General features: G+C 36.5%; 1 long non-coding RNA gene across 1 annotated transcript in view; it reads right to left on the reverse strand.

Annotated features, from left to right (window-relative positions):
- Positions 1-4,942: 4,942 nt before the first annotated feature.
- Positions 4,943-23,703, reverse strand: part of LOC136851201 (uncharacterized) — a 149,234-nt gene continuing 130,473 nt past the window's right edge. The window contains exon 3 of the long non-coding RNA XR_010856806.1: positions 4,943-7,315. This is a non-coding gene — a long non-coding RNA (uncharacterized lncRNA). The remainder of the gene's footprint in view (positions 7,316-23,703) is intronic.

Genomic DNA, 23,703 nt, shown 5'->3' on the forward strand with positions numbered 1-23,703 from the left:
ACGTTGGAACGGCAATTGACTGTAAAATGTTTTAAAAGTGTAACAGCAGGGAAATCTCGCTGTTGAACTATGAATAAATTGTTAGGAGAGGGTGGAAAGCAAGAGAATATGAAAGGAGGTACAGTAAAATGATCGAAAGGGGTTGCAGTTAGGGGCCGAAGGGACGCTGCAAAGTACCTTCAGTAATGCCTACAGTGCACCGCATGAGGTGCACTGACGGCACTAGCCCCCTACGGAACAGATTAAGATGTGAATGGGTGGAGTCTGCTGGCCAAAACTAGACCTAACAGTTCCACCACCATCACTTAACCATAACACAATTGTGGGAATAGATTCTTAAAGTGATAGCCAAGGTGGTGGTTCTGTTGGGATGATAATTCAAAAACACCCTGAACTACACTGTCTTACACTCCCACAGGTGCGTCATTTAGGGGGGCAACTGCCCCCCCAAGACTCAAGGTCCCCCCCAGCCTCAACTTGCCCCCCTCCAAGCAACAGCAGCTGGTTTTCCATTATTCCTACTGTAATTCAAATGTGTCTATTTTATGTGCTTCAAAAAGCACATAAAATAACTCAAAATAAAAAAACCCAGGTGATTAGGGTCACTCCGCTCGCCAAACCGCCTTTGCCCCCCCTTCATCAAAAATCTGAAGTGACGCCCCTGCACTCCTACGGCACTGGAGTGTTGGGACTGATAAAACACCTGCTTGGAGTTACGTTCGTCTTAACCTCTCAAACAAGGCCCAAACATTAAGACACTCCTTATGGAAAATAACCAGCTAAATTAACCATACACCTATCCCTCTGACCCACGGATTTACCCGAGAACCTGAGGCCTCTGGTGAGGACAATTGCAGGTCTGCCCATATCAGTTGAATGTGGTCATAAAGCCAATGATCTCCAAAGTCAGATGCTTGGGAGTCTTATCGATATGCTTATTTCGGCCACATTATCGACTGGCAAAGTTTAGCTCAATGAGAACTGTCAAAGATAGATCCCTCTTAAGAATTATATGACAGGGAGCTCTATCCTCTTAATAAAAACATCAGATTTACTCAAGAAACCTCGTTTCCTCCAGAAAGAAGAAAGCCAAATGTAGCCTTGGATAGGGAAGAATTACCTTTCACATCTTTCGCAAAGGGGATATTTTTGGTCATGGCAACTTCTGAAGCCTGCCGATTATATGCTGTTTGGAAGAGTAGGACATATCCTATAACAATGGCCAGCATACGAGGATTATTATTAAGTTTAACCATGCCACTGAGGTTATTTAGTTCTCACAGGGATGGCCCGAAGAGGTGGTCTGTATTAATGGTAAGGTTCATTTATTAAATTACAGCTCTTCAACAATTTGTAATCATGTTAACTCAAAATAATGGAAATTCTAATTTTTTTTTTTTACCCGATTTGTTTCCGAAGCTTGACATGCTTTGTCAATTATATTTCGGACATTCACGCCAAATATTTTTAACCCTTAGTCTTACTCTACACCCAGTACATTCAAATGAGATTATGCGGCCAATTCGTAAAATATCCTCGAGTCAGACGAAAATAACCAATTCTAAGACGAATCAAAATCACTTGTGTCGTTCCTTTTTATATGGCGAATTCCATATTACACCATTGAGCTTGATCTCTTTTAATTAGTGACATTCATGTTCACTATTTATTCTGCAATTTACCGATTACAATGGGTTTTAGGGATGGAATATCTACCTGTGATCTTCTCACAGCAGTTGCAGCTTTATCGAAAATTTCAGTTTCTTTAATGCCTATATGGGCAGTAATCCAACATATTTCTACAATTTTACCATCTTCAAATAATTTGTGAAGTGTAAATTTGATTTTTTGTGCATGGGTACTTTCTGGATTGTAATCATCGTTTCCTAGGACATATATTCCTTTGTCGCCAAAATTACAAATGTCTGTGGTAAAAATTACAAATGTCTGTGATGGCATATCTTTAGTAATTTCAACGGCTTAACCCGTTGCATATATATCTGTTGCGAAAACAGAAGCATTGTCAGACAAGCAAAATTTTTTTTTTTTTTGGGAGGGCGGGGGCGCCAGGTGGGCTGGTCATATGGCATCGTGTCCAAGCTACCTGTAATAGTGATGGATGTTCTGGAGGAAATACGGGTGGAAGGAACCAACTTTATACAGACAGTTTGACCATGATAACAGAATTAGAGGGAGAAATGCAAAGAATTCAGTTTTGAAATGGAAGTGTTTAAGGCAATTAAGACAGAGTTACAATGACGGTCTAAAGTAGGATGATAGATTATACTACAAGACAGACGTGATTAAAATGTATCAAGCTATCGGCAGGAAGATAACAGTGAGAAATAAAACTAAAATTTGTGTGTACAAAGAGTACGTAAGTCCAGCACAATCTGTATTGCTATACGAATATGAACCACAGTATAACATGTGAAAAAGATTTTGCCGATTTGAATGAGTTTTATGAAGAATATTAAGGATCAGATAGCAGGACTGAGGTAGAAATGATACCGTGACGGAAATTTCAGAAGTTCCATAACATGCAAATGATGTAATGATGAAAGGGAGATAGAGGTGTCCCGGACATACCCTTTGCACAACCCCTGGGAGAATACTGTGACAGTCTTCGGATGAGAACAGGTGTGAAGGTCTTCAGGAGTCTTCATCATGTCCTAAAGGAAGCTCTTCAACAGATGCACGTCTAAGAAAAGGTAATGATGACGTAATGGAAAAGAGATTTTGTCCGTTATTACGATGGCTCCCAAATTCTACTCAGTGCAGGCCTTTTATCTTGAAAGAAGCAAGGAATCTCTGCACAGTTCTGTCCTCAACCGTATAAGAGCAATTCTTACAATGACAGGGCAAGCAGGATCGAGATTCCAAAGCAGTTGCGTGGAAGGAGGGCACCAAAACAAAATATTTCAAAAACAGCAGCAGCAGGAGACAGCTGGTGCAATGGGGAAGAAAGAGGAAGAGATGAAGAAAGAGAAGCAGAAGGTTGTGCAGAAAAAGTAGGAGTGATAGTGAGAAAACGTATCCTTCAAAATCTTTAAAGAGTTAGGAGATGGAATGAAAATCTGACCTACTCTGGTGTAGATAGGTTCATTAACGACTCGCTAACATTTATCGAGTATATATCTGAACGAGGTTTACCCGCATGCAATGTAAGACTTTGTTACGTACTTGACTACAAGACTTCAAGCAGAACTGACAGGAACTGGAGAAAAAGTGTAAAATAACAAGCTAATAACATACGTTGTTTCAGGAACGAAGAACATAACATGAACTTCGCCATTAAGTAAAGGGTTAACCTATACACTATCTATTCTTAAGAAAGGCTACTCAAAGACCACCTGAGGTTGAAGATGTATAACAAATACGAAAGGAGATAATAGGGGCGAATTTAATGAACTACCAGTGACTACACATTGCGAGACAATCATGCAAGCATAGAAAATGTGTGGTAGTTTGAAAGACAACAGAGATCACTGTAGGAGGTCGAGGAATGAGAGAAATACTTCCTTCAAGAGACTTCTCTCGGACTTCCAGAAAACTTCAGATATTCCTTCATGGTTGTTCTGCCCTTGCAACACATAAGTGCACTGCAAAGGTTTGTATTATGTCTGCAAAAACAAAACCCCCAAACGTTGAATATGGACAAAAACAGGCTTTTCGTGAAATAACCGATTGGTCTTTGTATGGATAGAGAGAGAGAGAGAGAGAGAGAGAGAGAGAGAGAGAGAGAGAGAGAGAGAGAGAGAGAGAGAATTGGCAACACGATGTTTTTATTGCCTATCAATAAAACACAAAAGACATTTTATTATTAAAAACAAATCCAATACAACAACATACAGTATCCACAATAGTTGATAATTTTGAGGCCAGATATCCTTAAAAGTAACAAACATATAATGAGATCTAATTAATTTGATCACATTCTCTTAATATTACATACGTAAACTTACATCTTATCCATAAAGAGTATTTCAACGTCTTTTTTTCTGCATACAGTACCAGGGTTCTTATCTTCTATAAATACAGAGTTAAGTATTGAATGGAAAGACCATTATCACAGTCGCCTGTTTGAGTGTGAATTTATCATTATTTCGGAGAGAGAGAGAGAGAGAGAGAGAGAGAGAGAGAGAGAGAGAGAGAGAGAGAGAGAGAGAGAGAGAGAGAGGAGTTATAATTTTAATTTCCCTCTTGTATGGTTCATCTGAAATATTGGGGTGGGGGAAAATAAATGAAACTTAAAATAAACAAAGGAAGGAACTGCCACTTGGGAATGGTTCATCTGAAATAGTTGGCAAGAGTGAAACTTAAAGATAAACAAATTCAAGGAACCCTCTTGTATGGCAAGGGAAGCAAGAAAGTTGAACAAAAGGAAGGAACTGCCACAAGAGGGAAAAATAGCAAGGGAAGCAAGAATAGTTCGGCAGAGAGAGAGAGAGAGAGAGAGAGAGAGAGAGAGAGAGAGAGAGAGAGAGAGAGAGAGAGAGAGAGAGAGAGAGGTCCTTTGTAAGGCTAAAAACACTGGGATCTATCTTACCAAGTTTTTCACCAAAGCTCAAGCAATTGTAATAATGTTACTTCTTTAGAAACGAAATTACTTTTCCTATACAAACCAAATATTTTAACTGGGCCTAATTCATGTGTAGTGCGAATTACCAGACACCATAATCCACTGCAAATAAAAAAACAAAAAACACACACACACAACTGGGTCCATTAGGCAAGCAAGGAACTTTTCGGTTACTGGTGGTTATCTAATTAATAAACAGTTTAACCAGACGAGTGAATTAAAATTTACAACTCTTTCTGGTGAAATATATTATACTTTGCTTATTGTACTGTGACTCCTTAAAAATCTAATAACTGGATAAGTAAACAGTTCTGACAAAATTTATTTCAAAGGTCTGTTTCCAATATTTGACATAAGATAGGTTTGATTATAAGTGTTGATCTGAATTCTCTTCATTCAGGGATTTTGGAAATGTGAGTTATCATCAATTAGCTATGGGTCAAATGAGAGTCGCCAGTTTAAAGATGGAAAAATATTACTGCAATGTGGCACTCTTTTTGGAATGAACACCACAGTACAATAATTCGCTTTAATTTGTTATTGCCATATTCATTATTTTATAATGTGACTGATGGTGGACCGAATTATTCTTTGCGTGTAGGCATGTCCTGTTGCCAAGGAGCAAGTGGATCAGGAGGAGAGCAATTTGGTTACAAGTAATCAGTTTCTGGATGAAGTAAAGGACATTTGTTATTCACAAACCCATTACTTTAATCTAGGCCGAAGGGATCAAAAGGAGAGCAATCTGGTTAAAAGTAACGAGTTCCTGTATGAAATAAAGGACGACTGTTGTTCACAAACCCATTTCTTCAACCTAGGACGAAGGGTGCAAAAAAGACTTCACGTGCAAAATGGGTCAGAAACTGGACTGCAACCGTACCAAAACAAGTAGATAACTTCTGAAAGGCGTGACGAATGGAAAACTCACATACAGCATGTCTTGCAGATAGGCAAGTTGAAAGGAAGAGATGATAAGTCACAAGATTCCTGACATGGAAACTTGTCCTGTTGTAGCTGCAAGCCCTGAAGAACCAAAGTCAGATGAAATTCCTGACATGGAAACTTGTTCTATTGTAGCTACAAGCCCTGAAGAACCAAAGTTAGATGAAACAGCTTGACAGGTAGTGCGCCTCAGACAATAACCAGCGAAAAATCTCAAAGTCGAAGCCGAACAAAGAAGACTTTATAACTTTCTTAACTCAGCAAGAGCAGCATTTTATGTGCTGTTTCACATTCCTGGACTGGATCATTTAGTTATTCACCTTATACACCTGGAAGACAGGATATACATTACATCAAGGTGGTGTTCTCCTCGTGGAATGAACACCACAAACTAAAAGTTGGTCTAATTTGTTTAAAACTAGTTACTGCCAGATTCGAAATGTTTCATAGCTGGAAGGAGGTTGGACTCACTCCATTGACTGAAAAGCCTAAAAGGAGGAAATGAGTCCGAGAAGGTGAAATCGGAAGTCACCCACAAGGAAAGCAGGTGACTGAGGACCTCGCATTCACGAGACAGCTACTAGGGGCAGGTGTCTTTCGTTTTCCTTCTGCAATGGATTACAGTGTCTATGAAGTCACACAACACTCAACAAGGCTAAGTTATACCTCTGTGAATGAAAAAAAAAAAAAAATCTTGAGAAAGTGAAGTTGATATGTTTGCTACTGCTCAAATAAATAATCTTAAAATCTCACACAAAATAATTGGATATGCTGGACGAACTCTAGGAGTAGATAACAGTCTTCTAAAAACCATAATCAGTGACAAATTACCACTAACGATTATAAATGTCATATACACAAATGGAAGAAATGATCCGCCAAAGCTAAAAATGTACAATTAACTGCTATATGAAAAACACTATAACGTAGAAATCAGACTTTTGCAAATTGGAAAATAACAATCAGTTACTAAAAATGTCCCCAACAGTCCAACAACGTAAACAATAAACTATACCACATGATATAAATTTACATAAACTGCTCCTTCAACAAAAAAAGAAGTGGTAATGTAGAAGTGACGGTACAAATGATGAGTACCAAAATAAAACATTCCATAAAAAATGTCTGTAAGATATGGCACCTTTACTATTTATGCTCTAGCGTAGCTCAACAAGACCGAACAGTTACACCGATAGACCCTAACGGGGCTTCTCACTGTATGTTCTTGAATCATCATTACCTGTGCTACAGTGAGGTAGATTACTCAAATTACTGATCCAAAACACTTGATTTTCGAGGGCGGGCCTGAAGGATTAACTTTTATCAGCGAAATTTAAATTGAATTAGTAGCAGTTTTTTTATATAGAAATTTTAATTGGGTTGTTAAAACTTGCTTAGATTTTGGAAAAAGTTCTTTCCAAAAATTGGGAAAGGGAAGAGTCATCAGATAGTCTTTTGGTAACAGTATCGCTTGCATGAATTTTTACTGTCCTTTGAATAATTACAAGGCCACAATCTAAGGAGAACAGAGGTACATTATATTCAACTGGCTTTGAATCCTATCTCTTTACGAGAATGGTACATCAGTGTGTGGACAACGTACAAACAATGTCCTCATGTTTTCTCACTTTTCACTTCACTAGAAGACAAAAGGTTCAACCTGTGCCCTAAGGCACAAGCTAGATTTCAATCGCGGTTTTTGTTCTAGGAATTAAGAGCCACAGAAGGGAACTTGAAGGTCGCTGAAGACGAGGCTGCAGAGTACAGAATATATCGGAGTCTTCACGTGACCTGTAATGAAAGAAATGACAACCATAAATTTAATGTTGTAATCTGGACACTCATACAACAAAATAAAGAAATGATCATAAACAGTCTTGGCCCTGGCAATTCATGTTGTGACTGGTACTTTCGAATAGGAACTACCTAAGCCAGAACTCTTCCTGCACAAAAAATAGTTAGGGCAATTAATAATAAAGCAGAATAGGTTACAATATCTCTATTTACAGAATACACAAACCTCTCGTTATAATTCTGCCTAATACTCAAAGAGGAAAAATTACCTAACTGCTTCAATGGAAAAGAGAATTCAGTCCAGTTATTTGTCAAATAAGTGAGTATAATGGCCCCACTAAGAGGGGAAGCCTCAGCCTTTATTCTCCTTCGCAGTTTGATTTGAGTTGCTTGTAAGGTTTGCAGGCCCAGTGTTTAGTTTCATCTCTTCCCTTGAAGGAATAGCCACGAATAACATCACATGTTTAATAGTTCAAAAATATATACAGACATTTAACAGCCTCCCTTCATCTCTATTTGAACTGTACAGCTTAGACAGGGTCTGTGGGAAACAAGAATTCATTGTCTTCCGAACAAAGTATACAGAAGAATTTCCTTCGTTTTGGCATTGCTGGAGACACCAACAGAATCTAGGAAACAGATAAATGAATGTCAATGCTTTAAGGTGTACACTGTCACTAAAGTGACTGATAATGAAAAGGCTACTGCCACAAGGTCTTCATCTAAAATGTTTTAAGGGAAACTTCCAGTTTTTCAACATAGCAGTGATGCTTGTAGGGTAAGGCGTCTTGCTGGGTAATTCACTGTCATCTTGTAACACGAGACTTTTTTTGTATGCAGCAATCAACTACTCAAGTCCCTAACAGATAAAATAACTTCAAGTAAAGTTATTCTTTGCTACGGCTCATCATCATAGCGAGACGCCATTGGGTTCAGGGATAAGATCCGCAACTAACATTCGAATATTGACCTTCTCTGTGTTTTGTCTGATCGCCCGACTGAGAAACAGCAGCAATTTGCTCATTCGTTGCATCCTAAATAGTGAGGCAAGAAGAAGATCGGGAAAGATGGGATAATGAGACGTCTGTACCATAAACTGGTGTCATCTCCCTCCTCACTGGGATGGCCTGAGTGCTGTGTGTTCTTACTGTCCTCGCAATTCAATAAAGTGTCCTATGCTGATTCTGCTATTATTATTGCTATAATTATTCTTATTTTATTATTATTATTATTATTATTATTGATGGTGTTGTTTTTATTGTATTGTATTACTATGTTTACTAATATGATTACTTATTATTATTATCTTTAATGTTATTATTATCATTGAGACTTGCTTTTTTCCACTTTTTCGTATTTAGCCCCTGGACCTGACTTTTGTGTTTCACCTAAGGTTCCCAGCGGGAAATTTGTTTGTAGGCAGTCTGTTTTTAATTGCTATCATTTTTTAACATGCTTTTTGTTTATTTTTGCTATTATTCTCATTAATAATAATCATTACCAATAATAATTGCTATCTTTTTTCTACTACTACCTCAGCAACTGTGTGGATATTACCAATTATCATTTTTATCACTTCAACTCGTGTATCTAGTTTGTGTGTATCTGTTGTAATGCCTCTACTTGTATATTCCAGGTATATGGCCTCGTGCTGAAATTAAAGATGATGATGATTATTATTATTATTATTATTATTATTATTATTATTATTATTATTATTATTATTATTATTACTCTGAATAATTAAAAAAATAGTGCACGACAGAGTTTGCTTGATCAATGATCAATCACTTCACATCTGATTATGTATTTTTTGCGGACACCAAAAGCATTATTGTAGATGTTACACAATTTTAAGCATCAGGAAGTCAATCAGACTGCCACGTAAAATATATATATATATATATATATATATATATATATATATATATATATATATATATATATATATATATATATATATATATATATATATAATCTATACACACACACACACACATATATATATATATATATATATATATATATATATATATATATATATCTATATATATATATATATATATATATATATATATATATATATATATATATATATATATATATATATATATATATATATAATGTGTGTGTGTGCGTGCAGTCTTTTTGGGTTATATCTGATCTGGTGTTGGGCAGAAAAAATAATGTCCAGGATCGGGTGTCAAAGGTAACCTCAGGAGGGGTAGCGCATAGAGTAGTCGAGGGAAGAAGAAGAAGAAAAAGAGAATAAAAACGGCATGGAAGAACAGAGAGTGGAAGAGAGAGAAAATAAACAAGGAGAGAGACTTTGTCAGAGAGATTTATAGTACACTGGACAGAAACCAAAGTTCATTATTCAAGCGTTTTGGTTGCAATATAGACAATGTAACAAAACGATAAATTTGATTAAGTTATATTTTATTGCACTTTAAATAACTAAGTTTTTTTGACGACATTATGATGATGAAATTTATATATCTGAACCAAACTGATTTTAGATATTTAAATATAATCAGTAATAGAGAACTGAAAATGTTGAATGTATTTGTTTCCCTTAACAAGTAAAAACTATTCCAGTTGTAAGAACAGTTTAATATAACTGTAATATATTATAAATAATTTTTTTAAGAGGAAAGGCTGTTGGGATGCAGAACATAATACACTTTTCTAGCCCAGACCTGAGAAAAGATAATATTAACAAAAGGAGGTACAAAGATGAAGTGACGTAAGTGATAAACCCTCAGCCTTTTAAAGGTTAAAAGGCTGTAAGTGAAAAACAAAAGCAGGATGAGAATTCCACATACTGTACATATCTGCATTCGCACAAACTCCCAAGAAAGCTTCAGTTATGTTTCATTTTATCATTCCAACTCCAATCTCACAGTTCTACGACACTACACAGTTCCACAGACCTTGAATATGAGCTGAAGAACTTTCCAAATCATATCAGAGAGGAATTTAATGGCTCTACGTATGATAAAACGATTATAGAGAACAGAATACAGAATTTAGGTCAAAGAACAAGCTCTGGGACCTACAGTATATGGCCATTCAACGCTGAAAGGAAAATTGACAGTAAAAAGGTTTGAAAGGTGTAACAGGAGGAAAACCTCAAAGCAGTTGCACTATGAATCACTTGTCAGGAGTGGGTGGAAAGTAGGATGGAAGAAGGGGAACAGGAACGGGATAAAACGATTATGAGTAATTTGTCAGCCTTATCAGTTTTAGAGATTTCATGCACAGAAAATATTGATTAAATATTCGCTAGTATGAGTAGCTCAGACCTATTAATACATATGTACCTGCATGTACCTACTAATAAATTATTTTGAAGAAATCCTGGCCATCTAAGGGCTCAAATGTTGAGAGCTAATCCACAGTTTTCACGAAAAGATTCAACGAGAAAGACATGAATTTCTGGTAAAGTTCGAAACGAAAATTGTTGGAAAAGTTACCTTAACAGATCCGAGGCAAATTTCTTCAAAAAATAAACAATGGACTGATGATGACATAGATTACAGTACCCATTTTATACAATTCTTAACCTCTTAAATGAATAATTGTAGTTTATCTAACAAAATCATCTCTCTCTCTCTCTCTTATATATATATATATATATATATATATATATATATATATACATATATATATATATATATATATATATATATATATATGTATATATATACATACATATATATATATGTATATATGTATACATACATACAGTGCATGCACACATACGTATACAAAAATACGTTCAAGTTCCTAATTCAGCACGCATTTACGTTTCACTTTTCATGACAATACACACAACTGTACACAAAAATGCAGCAAATTTACACAAACACAAGCACACACACACCCGAGAGAGAGAGAGAGAGAGAGAGAGAGAGAGAGAGAGAGAGAGAGAGAGAGAGAGAGAGAGAGAGAGAGAATTTCCTACCGGTTGGATATTGTCTCCCCATTCCCTTCCTCTCGCCTACACCACCATAAATAAAATATGAAAACAGAATGAATGTCGGAGGAAGGACCAAGTGCCTTTGGTTGGGTGGAACTGCCAGATGACCCGGCTACTTCCGGACCTCCTCCATCGAATTCGGGGGGGAAAAAAAAGGAGAGATGGAAAGTGCTGAATAGCAGTCGTGAGATAAAACTGTCTCATGCAGAATATTTAATGTAAGTTCATTCAACCTTGTTGCAATACTGACATACTTTTCTGCGGCATATTGATGTTTTGTACCGTGTTGGAATTTATAAAATATGCTGTTCATTTTCTGCAACTCTCCATGATTTTCAGTATACAGTGAAAATACGCTGATATCTGGAATAATATATGGTGTATGGTCTTTAGAAATTTATCATTTACAAAAGAATTAGATAATTGTTTATGTTAACTATTATGCTAAGTATTCATGAAACTCACTTGTCTGCCACACTATACTAATGCAAATTACTTTTTTGTGATCAGTGTCAACTTCACCGTAAGCAAATCATAACATGAACAAAGATAAAAGAAAATAATGAACAAAGGAAGAATAATTATGTTTCCAAACGCGAAAAAAGTTTGAGTTGATATATGACCTTTTTTACAAGATGTCAGATACACTTACCTATTTAAGAGAGGTTAATAAATAGCGTTTAGTCAACTGTGGAGGGTTGTTTCCATGGTGGAGAAGATCATGGCCCTTCTCAAGGGAAAAGCTTATAGTACAGTAATTGGAAAATGGCCTATAGGGATATTATATATATATATATATATATATATATATATATATATATATATATATATATATATATATATATATATATCTAAATACACACACACATATATATGTATGTATATATACATACATATTTATAAATAATATATATACATAAATTATAAAATATATATATATATATATATATATATATATAATATATATATATATATATATATATATATATATATATGAATATATATATATATATATATATATATATATATATATATATATATATATATATATATATATATATATATATATATATGTGTGTGTGTGTGTGTGTGTGTGTGTGTGTGTGTGTGTAGGAGTGTGTGTATAAATCGGAGGAAAATACAATAACAGAATATATATACTGGAAGTTCTGAATAAAATACTAGTGGAGCATGATGAAAATCCAAGTAAATCACGACGAGGTTAAATCGACAAAGAAATCCGGAGCGAAAAAAATAGAGGAAAAACTATATAGCCTACATAGGTCAGGAGAGAGGTCAGCGAGAGAGAGAGAGAGAGAGAGAGAGAGAGAGGGCCGGACGCCGCAGAGGGGGCGTTATAGGGAAAACCCATGGCGTCTGCAAAAGGCAATTAGAGGAAGTGGCATGAGACAGAGATATAAAATGGGAGAAAAGCGAGTGAGAGGAGAGGGAGGAGGAGGAGGAGGAGGAGGAGGAGGAGGAGGAGGAGGAGGAGGAGGCAATGTATATATCTTTTATGTTTTATGAGTCTTGTCGTGAAGGGACACCGCTCCTAATACGCCTTCCGCTCCCGTTTTCCTCTTCCTGTGCTCAATGTGGCGGCACCCATGGCTCTCTCTCTCTCTCTCTCCTTCTCTTCTACCTCTGTCTTTCTCCTTCTCTTCTACCTTTCTCTCTCTCTCTCTCTCTCTCTCTCTCTCTCTCTCTCTCTCTCGTATTTCGTCTCTTTCTCCCCTGAGAGCCAAATCCTGATGGGGTGTGGGGGGGGGGGGGTAGCGTCTGCCCTCTTTATCACCAATTCTCCTTCTTTCACTTTCATCTACTTTTCTTTTCCTTTCCTTCTTTATTCCTATTCTTCATCATTTTCCTCCAAATTCTTCTGATCTTCCTTGTTCCCCATAAATTAAGTGGCATTTAAACACACACAAACACACACTCAAGTTGTGTTACAATTAATTGTTGTAAAAAAGAATGGCGTCTGGTGTCAATTGAAACCATTATTAATATTCTAGTCCTTGTGATAACGCTAGAATTTGCTGTAATCATGCACATTTTCTAATGAATTTTGATCATAAGGCCAAACATTTCACCTATTAAGTCCTTGGCCATGCTATATAATTTATGTCATTTATAGGGCCTGTTCACCTATAAGTGTCAAGGCCAAAAGTAAGGTTTATGGAATTTGCATTCATCTATTTTCGTTTAATTATGGCATAATGGTATATTATTTAATGTCTTTTCTATACTGAATGGTCAAAGGAAATAATTGATTGATAAAGCTAAAAAATATAAGTGATAAAACAAAAAAAAGCTGCAATTGGGAAAAATTTAAATAACATAGTTTATAAATATTTCCTTGTTACGCCTTGAAGACGTACACAAGTATTCCATATCATGCATCATACATCTAAATTATACAATAAAATATGAAACCTGAAGTGCCCATCAGTAGGATTTAAGATACCCAAGTGTTTTTTTTTTTTTTAAATACATCGACTGCAAAATATTTTCCCCTTAACAAAAATTGAGTAAGATGTTTAAGTAAGACAACTCTAATTGCCATCCAGGAGGAAACTTCAAGTCACTGATGGCGACGAATCTTTATATGCAACAAACTAAATCTTGATATTATGACGACTTTGTATATTTTTTTTCTGTTGAGTTTCTTGCAATACCTCCATACTCAATTTCCATGAACGGGAAATTAAGATTTTTTCAAGCAATACACACTTAAAGCACACATACACAATATTTTCCATGATGTAAAAGTGAGGTTAATTCATTTTATTTATACAACAGTTTATTTATTCGTTCAGGTAGAACAGATACGCAGAATGTTGTTTCCCACAGGGGCGTACAGAATGCTTTGACAATTCATACACCAGTTAATACGTACATGCCGAGTATCTCTCCAGTATATCGCTTTAATATGCTTAGGAAGAAAAATTTCCCATCAACGATTAGATAATTGCAGTCACCAGACAGTCAGATTTCTCCTTCAATCTGGATATTCAACAGGAACGTCATTCTGACTTGAACCCCATCACAGTTCTGAGACTATATATATATATATATATATATATATATATATATATATATATATATATATATATATATATATATATATATATATATATATATATATATATATATATATATATATATATGCAATGCATAGGCTTATGCTGACACACACACACATACAGGACACACACACACACACACACACACTCACTCTCATACGAGGGGTCGTAAAAATGGCCACTACTCTCCCCTCTGTGACTGCCCTCACTTCCTGAGAGTCATGGACTCACTCGGGAAGTCAGTTTTATTCTTCCTCCATTTTTTCCCCCCGTCAATTTTTTCCCTTTCGCCTCTCTTTTTTTCCTTCCACTCCTTTTTTATATGCGTGGGGTCCCTTCCATCCTGATCTGGAGTGCCTATCCTTCGAGCGAGCCCACCCTCGAAGGGTGACCCCTAAAAGCCCAAACCGACGCCCGCGCCCTCGACGGCCACCCTTCCTGGCCACACTGGACACTTATGAATCGAAGGGAAGAAGAAGCGGCAGGAGCTAGCTAGGTCTGGGGGGAGGGTGGGCTGAGGAGGAGAGGAGACAACGGAGGAGGAGGAGGAGGAGGAGGAGGGGTAGCTATTGCTGAGGGTCGGAGTTTGGCTGTTTCCGAATGGAATAGGGGAAGAGATGGATGGTGATAAAATAGTGAAAAAAAAAGAAATAGAGATAAGAGGAAAGATATCAAAGGGAATAAGGGCGATGGTGATCTCATGGGGTGAAAAGATTGAAAAGGATATCGAAATAAAATCCCCAAATTTATCAAAATCAAATTCTGCCTGAGGCAACTTTATCTCACAAAATGCTGATCTCGTTTTTAATTTCCTCACAAATGTCAGCATGGATGAACGCGGACGGGAGAGCGCTGACCTTAACTAAGTTACGAGATCTCATTTATGTAGCTTCTTAAGATCACAATTAGAGCAACAGAAAGAACTTTGAGAGTATAAGGGATCCTTAGGGATTTTGCACGAGAACAGAAAATGCAACAAGGCCCAGTTCCTTTGGAAAGTTACAAACAGTTCTAATCTCATCAGATAATGTCCGAAAATAAAGTATATACGCTAGGAAAACTCCCATTAATAAAAAAAAAAAGAAGTAAAAAATGCGCCGGTTTCTTCGGCGCAATCGGGTTTTCTGTACAGTGTAAAATGTTGTATGAAACTCTCAGCCACGGGCCATGAAACTCCAAGCCGCGGCCCATGAAACTTTCAGCCACGGCCCGGAGGTGGCCTGTGTTGTTGGCACCTATAGCGTTGCCAGACGCAGGATCATGGCTAACTTTAACCTTAAATAAAATAAAAATACTAAGGCTAGAGGCTGCAATTTGGTATGTTTGATGATTGGAGGGTGGATGATCAACATACCAATTTGCAGCTCTCTAGTCTCAGTGGTTTTTAAGATCTGAGGGCGGACAGAAAAAAGTGCGGACGGACAGACAAATAGCCATCTCAATAGCTTTCTTTTACAGAAAAATAAAACCAATTTCAAGGCAAGACGAAGGCTGTATCATTCCATTAATATCTGTTTAGCTGAAGAAGGTCAATGATAAAATGAAGAGGGAACGGTTGGACGAGTGAGCAGAACCATAAGCTACGCTAGCAATTCACTGCAACACTTCTTACTTGCAGTCACCCTTTGGTGCTTCTGAGAGCTTAAAATTAAAATCTCACATGCATGTGGGTTTGATGCACAGATATTCTACTCATTTGAGGATGACAGTTTCACGTTGAAATACATTAACAAGATGTGTTGTACAGAGCCAGAAACAATATCAAAAGGTGAAGAAAAAACAAAGTAGCTCTTGTTCAGGTTAGGGCACGTAAGGCTTTAGCTAGGGACGTCCATTTTGAGGGCCTCAGATAATCGGGACTGATCTGATCTGTAAATGGGGTTTCATCCAATGTCTAGAAGAATGATTTGATAATGTACAAAACATCAATGAGATAGATATGATAAATAACGCATATTACAGAAACATTGTAACAAGTGTAACAATGCATTCATGAGTTTTCAGAATTTCCTGAAAATTTCTGGGCTTAAATCTGAAAAGCTGAAAACCCAAACCCGTAGTAACTGTCGGTCCCAGCAACAGTAACCACTACAGGACAGTACAGGTCAGCTGCACCAGAATATATATGGAGGAAATTAATGTTGGATAAAGTCCACCTGGCACGTTTAACGTCCCTGCAAGACCCTGGTACCAACTTTGCTGAGATAAGGATTCACTGTGACACCAGGCTGAACAAACGTTGGTTTATCGTGCTATTTTACCCTTCAAAATTCTTCCGTCACAAGAACGTCAATTCTCGTAAAATATGTGAACGAAGGAGTGTTGCTCGAGTTCGACTCTCCGGCCGGCTAATGAAGAGTTAGAGGAAATTATTTCTGGTGATAGAAATTAATTTCTCGCTGTAATGTGGTTCGGATTCCACAATAAGTCGTAGGTCCCGTTGCTAAGTAACCAATTGGCTCTTAGCCACGTTAAATAAGTCTAATCCTTCGGGCCAGCCCTAGGAGAGCTGTTAATCAGCTCAATGGTCTGGTAAAACTAAGGTATACTTAACTTATTTCTACTTGGGGTAACACTCGAATTACACCCTTCAGACCAAATTTCCTCTGAATGAGCCCAACCCAGTCATCCTGATGTTGCTGGGAAATGACGTTTAGTTTCAATGCTTTAACCTGGTTGACAAAATTAATCCACATCTCCATATGACAAAAAATTTCCTCCGAGAGGAAAGAAATGAACTTCCCATTCGCAATGTTATGGGCAGGCCTTAACTTATTCATGATTTATGAAAGGCACGATGAAAAACTGGTATAAATCTCTTTGCTTAGTATGTATCTGTAAAGTATTCTTCTATCTTACTAAAACTGGTAATGAACCAAGTAATCAGAATTTTTTTTTAATTTAATAGTAATTTTTTCCCCTTCTGTTCTAAAGCAAAAACAATAATAACAAGTGTCTATACCGGTGAGGATTCAATAGGCTTACCACTTGCCAGATGGGGAGTTGTTGAAAACAGGGCGAACATTGCAAATCTAGGTTGCAGATGATAAAAAAATATTCACCAAAGTGAATTGTCTGAGGACTGCTACGTCCGCGGAGTGAATGTGGAAAGCGGTTGCTGGTCTCACCAAATTACTGATACATTAATTACTTATACCTCTGTAATGTTGTTTTAATATCGTAAGTAAGGACAGAACAAATTTGAAAGAAAGTGTTGAAGCCTGAATCTATATAGAGTTTATCTTTAATAACTAACTGGATAGGAGAAGTAAGACAAAACTTCGTCTTTCGTATCAACTTCGTCACGGGGAAATAAGCTAAGGAGGTGGGGGGGATGGGGAGTAGGCAGAGGGTAGGGGAGCTGAGGGATGGGTAGGAAGTAGAGGGTAGGGGAGCAGGCGAGTCTACAATATCAAGCCATTGACCTCTCTTCCAGATTAATGGTCGCCTCAGTCTATCCCAGAAGAACACAGGCTCTCCATGACACACCATCGATATGGCAAACATTGATTACGCATTTTGTCTTGGCGCAAACCAAACAATTCCAGCCGTCGGGTGACTAAGTACACACAAACAAACAAACCGGTCCCCTCTGTTTCTCGGCAAACGTCCAGTCACGGCTATCAACGTACATTAAGAATGTGCGTCGATAGACGCACACGAGCACACGTACACACACCCACCCACCCACACACACACACACACGCTCGCGCGCATACACACACACACACCACACACACACACACACACAGGCGTGCCAATTACAGCCATGTTTGCTCTTCATAACCGTTTGTCACTCCCTTTCTCGGGCGGGCACGACGCTTTTTATACCAAGTGGCGCGAGGCAACGCGACGCTTTCTGTCGCCTCAGCGCGGGAAACTTGAATTTCTCCTTTCCCGCCCGGAATGAATTTTCTTCGGAATAATTACGTTTTGATTTAGGCGTTTACTTCCACTTGTTGCTGTTTGCTTCTTGTTCGCGTGGACGGCGATTCCAGTCCTTCAGGAATATGTTGGAAAATTTAGCGTATGCGAACCGGTATACGTTGCAAGCGAACTATATGCATGCACGCATATATATACATACATACATATATACAGTATATACATACATATATTATATATATATATATATATTATATATATAATATATATATATATATATATATATATATATATATATATATATATATATATATATATATATATATATATATATATATATATATATATATATATATATATATATATATATATATAACATTCTGCTAGAGCGTGTGTATATATATTCGAAGACCCAACCGTCAGATTTCCCCCTCCCAGTTTCAAACAATCCTTTACAATTGGTGGAAAAAATGTCTAAGAACTCTCAGGTCCCTTTTAGTCAATAGACGCACTTCAAGAAATCAATTTGTGAGGCCGAACACTGTTTCAATTAGTGGTGGAGACTGGTGGCAGGGAAGGAACGGCTTGGGAGAGAGAGAGAGAGAGAGAGAGAGAGAGAGAGAGAGAGAGAGAGAGAGAAAGGCGATACAGTAAACAAGATATACCTGCCTTCGCATACACGTATGTACATACACACGGGTCTATATGGTATGATATCTTTTGTAAGCATATGTATAACAATTGCATAAGTAAGTATTTGTATTGGTTTTCCCATCTTGTAATTGGTTAAGCTGACAAACACACAAATTACACTTTCTCTCTCTCCTAAAATGTTATTCATTATAAGTTGTTCCTTTTCTCTTTTCTTTTCTGGAAGATCTTTATACTGGAGATAGTTTCTCTCTCTCTCATCATATATATATATATATATATATATATATATATATATATATATATATATATATATATATATATATATATATATATATATATATATATATATATATATATATATATAGAATGCAATGAGAAATTGAGAACTAAAACTAGGTCGTGTCCGGTTACACTTTGACTCGGTGAGAGAAGAATCCTCAAATCCTCACAGTAAAAGGCTGTACAGAGCGAACTGACCTGTCTGAGGTGGACTCTCGAACAAAGGAAGAGAGTAAGGTTCCCTTGAATGCAAAGGCAGAATAGACCTCGATGTCACACACCTTAAAACAAGGAAAGTTTGAGAATTTGTGATGCTTGCCTCTGTATGGGACCAAAGGCTTCTGGAGAATATCACATATAAAAAAAAATTAATAAAATGTAGTAGTGAGCAGTAAAATTGTCGTCAGGAAGCTTTGATCAGCGTATTTCTTCACTGGGTTTTTATAAAGTTGTTCATCGTCAGTTGTCTGGCTGAGTGAAAGTGAACATAAATGGAGTATAATTTTAGACCAGAGGCCAAGCGATGGGGTCTACGAGGTCATTCAGCGCTGAAAGCAAATGTTGAAGCAATTTTTAGGAGAGGGTGGAAAGTAAGATGGAAGAAAGAGAATATGAAAGGAGATATTGCAAAAGGAATGAAAGCGGGGTTGCAGCTAGGGGTAGAAGGGACGCTGCAAAGGACCTTAACTATTGCCTACAGTGCACCATGTAAGACGTTCTAATGGGACTAACCTCACCTGCCCCACCTACGAACTGAATGAAAGGGGGCCATCAGCCTAGTTAAAACAGTGGGAAGTTGGGTAGACTTCCTAGATGCTCTTGTTACCACTAAATTTTTTTTGTTTTTTTTCCTCAAAGGTTACCCAAACATCGAGACGGAAACCGGGACATGTAATTGTGTTAAATGCAATAAACATGGAATAAATGTGTGTATGTGAGAGAGAGAGAGAGAGAGAGAGAGAGAGAGAGAGAGAGAGAGAGAAATTTTCACAGCGAGTGGCAGTCATTGTCAGACAGCTAAATTATATAGGCTTTACATTAGGCTGTAAAAAGTCGCAGATATATACTAAGCGACAGACAATTAGTAAGTACACGAAAAATGAAGACACTTTGCAATTTATAAAGGACAGACTCAACCTTAGGAAAATCGATAGATTTTTGACTGCTATACTTATACTTTGAAAGAGGTTCCAAGAATAATGTTTTGAATATCTACCATAATTAGAGTAAGGAAATAATAAAAGCGATATTAACTCAAAATCATCGCTAATGGTCTGATTATGAATATGCTTTAAAAGCGATACGTATTTATGAGTATTACAAACAAGACAAAACTGATTATTTTCTATCCAACTCCATTTTTCAGGTTAAGTCGAAAGGACAAATGAATTAATGAAGGCCCTCAATGGAAAAAACAGGGGACTTATGAAAAAATAAGAAAAGTTAGGGAGATGTGATAACGTAACAGATATACCCCTTACAAACTGAGGGGAAAACAGATACACGAACAGAATTCCTCAGCAATTAAAACATAATATAACTGCTCTTAATTCATCGATTCTCTAGACTCTATACATTCCTCAAGATAACTTTTAGAGAATTCTTTAATTTTTCATGATCTTCAACTAATATCTAACTAATTTCATAATAATTTCATAGTATTTAAGTAACTTCCTAATAACTAACTAATTTCCTAATATCTACCTAATTCCCTAACATCTAACTAATATCCTAGTATCTACCTAATTTCCTAATATCTGAATAATTCCCTAATATCTAACTAATTTCCTAATATCTACCTAATTTCATAATATCTAAATAATTTTCTAATATCTAACTAATTTCCTAATATCTACCTAATTTCCTAATATCCAACTAATTTCCCATTATCCAACTAATCTCCTAATACCCAACTAATTTCTTAATATCTAACTAATTTCCTAATATCTAACTAATTCCCTAATATCTAACTAATTTCCTAATGTCTAACTAATTTTCTAATATCTACCTACTTTCCTAATATCTAACTAATTTCCCACACCAATAACTGTTTCTTTTGCCTGTCGTATAAACTCAGTAAAACGAGATCTGCTTTTAACATCAAGCAAGATTCCTTTAGCTAAATTGAATCAGTTGTAGCTAGTTTTGTCGAATTGCCAGTCTTATTGCAGGTTAAGGAAAGCATAGCTGGTTTTCCCCTTGAATAAATATATTCATCCAAAATATCTTGAGAGAGAGAGAGAGAGAGAGAGAGAGAGAGAGAGAGAGAGAGAGAGAGAGTCGAACGACAAGAAAAGTACTAGACAGAGAGAATAGAGAAAGACTGAGATTCCAAAGAATATCCAAAGAACAGAGAGAGAGAGAGAGAGAGAGAGAGAGAGAGAGAGAGAGAGAGAGAGAGAGGAGATGAAAGATATCAATGAAAAGAGAAAATAAAACTGAACAAAAAGAGTACAGAAAGACTGAGATTCCTCGAGATTATCCAAAGAACAAAGAGAGAGAGAGAGAGAGAGAGAGAGAGAGAGAGAGAGAGAGAGAGAGAGAGAGAGAGAGAGAGAGAGAGAGAGAGAGAGAGAACTAATATAAGCTATCCACACACACCTTCTTTGAGTCCCGCAGCGCCATGCCAGTCAAGAATATGATCCCACCAGGTGTGTCTGACACCTCGAGAAATTCCATCAGGAAATCTCGGGGAAGAAGAAGAAGAAGAAGGCAAAAATTGCGGAGGAGGGAAGACAGAAGAACGAGAATGAAGGTTAAGGAAGATGAGAAGAGGAGGGGGAGATGCTAATGTGGGAGGGGGAGAGTAGGGGTAAGGGGTGGAGGAGGAAGGAATATAAAGAAGGTCAGGTAACAGTACGAGAGATATTGAAACGAATGTTATCGAAAAGAGGTGAATACATAAAGGTGGGAAGTTAAAACGGACTACGCATGTAAGGAAGGTAAGTTAACAGGATGAGAATTGCCACTGAAAATAGAAAGTACTCCTTTAATGCTAAGAAAAAAGTTTAGGAAATGTAGGCATAAAAATGCCAAAAAAAGAAAATCTATTTTTAGCTCAAATAAAAAATTGCCTAGAAAATAAAATGTCACATAAAAAAAGAAGTGGACGGAAAATTAGTTAAGAAGAAGCAGGTGCAGAAGAAAATCTATCTTTAGCCTTTAATTCAAAGTGTTTCAAACAGTCACCGACATAGCGGCCTCCCCATCATTTTCTTACTGTCCATTTTTTCCTTTCTATAAATATCTTTCTTTATTTCTATCTTTCACTTATTTAACGGGGTGTCATATCCTACTTTGTTCCTTCAGCGCCTAAACACATGCTGCTCTTCCTTTCTGAAAGTTACATATAGCTAAATGAAAGTATATTAAATGCTGATCATTCGTGTGGTTATGTTATAGAGAACTAGAGATGTGGGTATAGTCAGTTGTTTAGGTGGTGTCTAAATATCGGCAGCCGATATCACTTTAGTGTATCGTAATTGGCCAGTACTTCAGCCAATGAGAAGCAAGATATTAGCTTTAACAATATCGGCTGCGGATATTTACCGTCAGCTCCAAAAGAACAGACCACAGGCAAGTTGGAAAGTTTTCGTGATCACTGTAATTTAGTGAAAATGTAACAACTTTCTTGGATAAAAATCCAGATCTTGCAAAGTTGGATAAGCTGCCCAATAAGTAAATGATTTTGCTATTCTAAAGGAATCATCATTAGCGTAGCCTGGGAAAGGAACCTTTCAGATATTATTATTATTATTATTATTATTATTATTATTATTATTATTATTATTATTATTATTATTCAGAGGAAGCCCACAGGGACTATTGACTTGAAATTCAATCTTCCAAAGAATATGGTGTTCACTGGAAAGAAGTAACAGAAGGTAATGGGGAATACAGAAAGAAGAGATCACTTATTCAAAAAATAAATCAACAAATTAATAATATTACGATAGTAATAAATTGTATCTTTGCTTGAACTTCTGAAGTTGCACTTGAACGACACCCTGCTCTGTTGTACCTTATTTTTTGCCTTTATGAAGAACGTTTAAAAATAAGAAACAATTAGGAGCTTTCCCTATGAAAATATGTATCCTATTTTTCTCTTAGTTTTTAATTTTTCCATTAAGGGGAAACTCGAAAACCCTAATTGCTAGAGTTTTATTCATTCCATGAATAACTGCGTGTAAGGTAGTCCACATATATAATAAATTTTAAAATTGTACACATTTTCGGTGTAAAATGTATTATTACATGACTAGGTTTTAATGTTGTCACACTGAATTACATTACCAGCATGTTTTACATTTTAATGTACTTTTAGAAGGTAAGTATATCAATGCATGTTATATGTAGTCAAAGAACTACAGTGTTTTAACTTGGCTGGCGAAAACATTGAGCAATAGTTCATAAATACTTTAGGATGAATAAACTTTTGAGTTTATATATAAATATAAAGGTTGATTTCATGCTATGAAATATATTTTAAGTAGTTATTAATA

This window comes from Macrobrachium rosenbergii, chromosome 23 (genome assembly GCF_040412425.1).
Source record: "Macrobrachium rosenbergii isolate ZJJX-2024 chromosome 23, ASM4041242v1, whole genome shotgun sequence".
NCBI classification, from domain to species: domain Eukaryota; kingdom Metazoa; phylum Arthropoda; class Malacostraca; order Decapoda; family Palaemonidae; genus Macrobrachium; species Macrobrachium rosenbergii.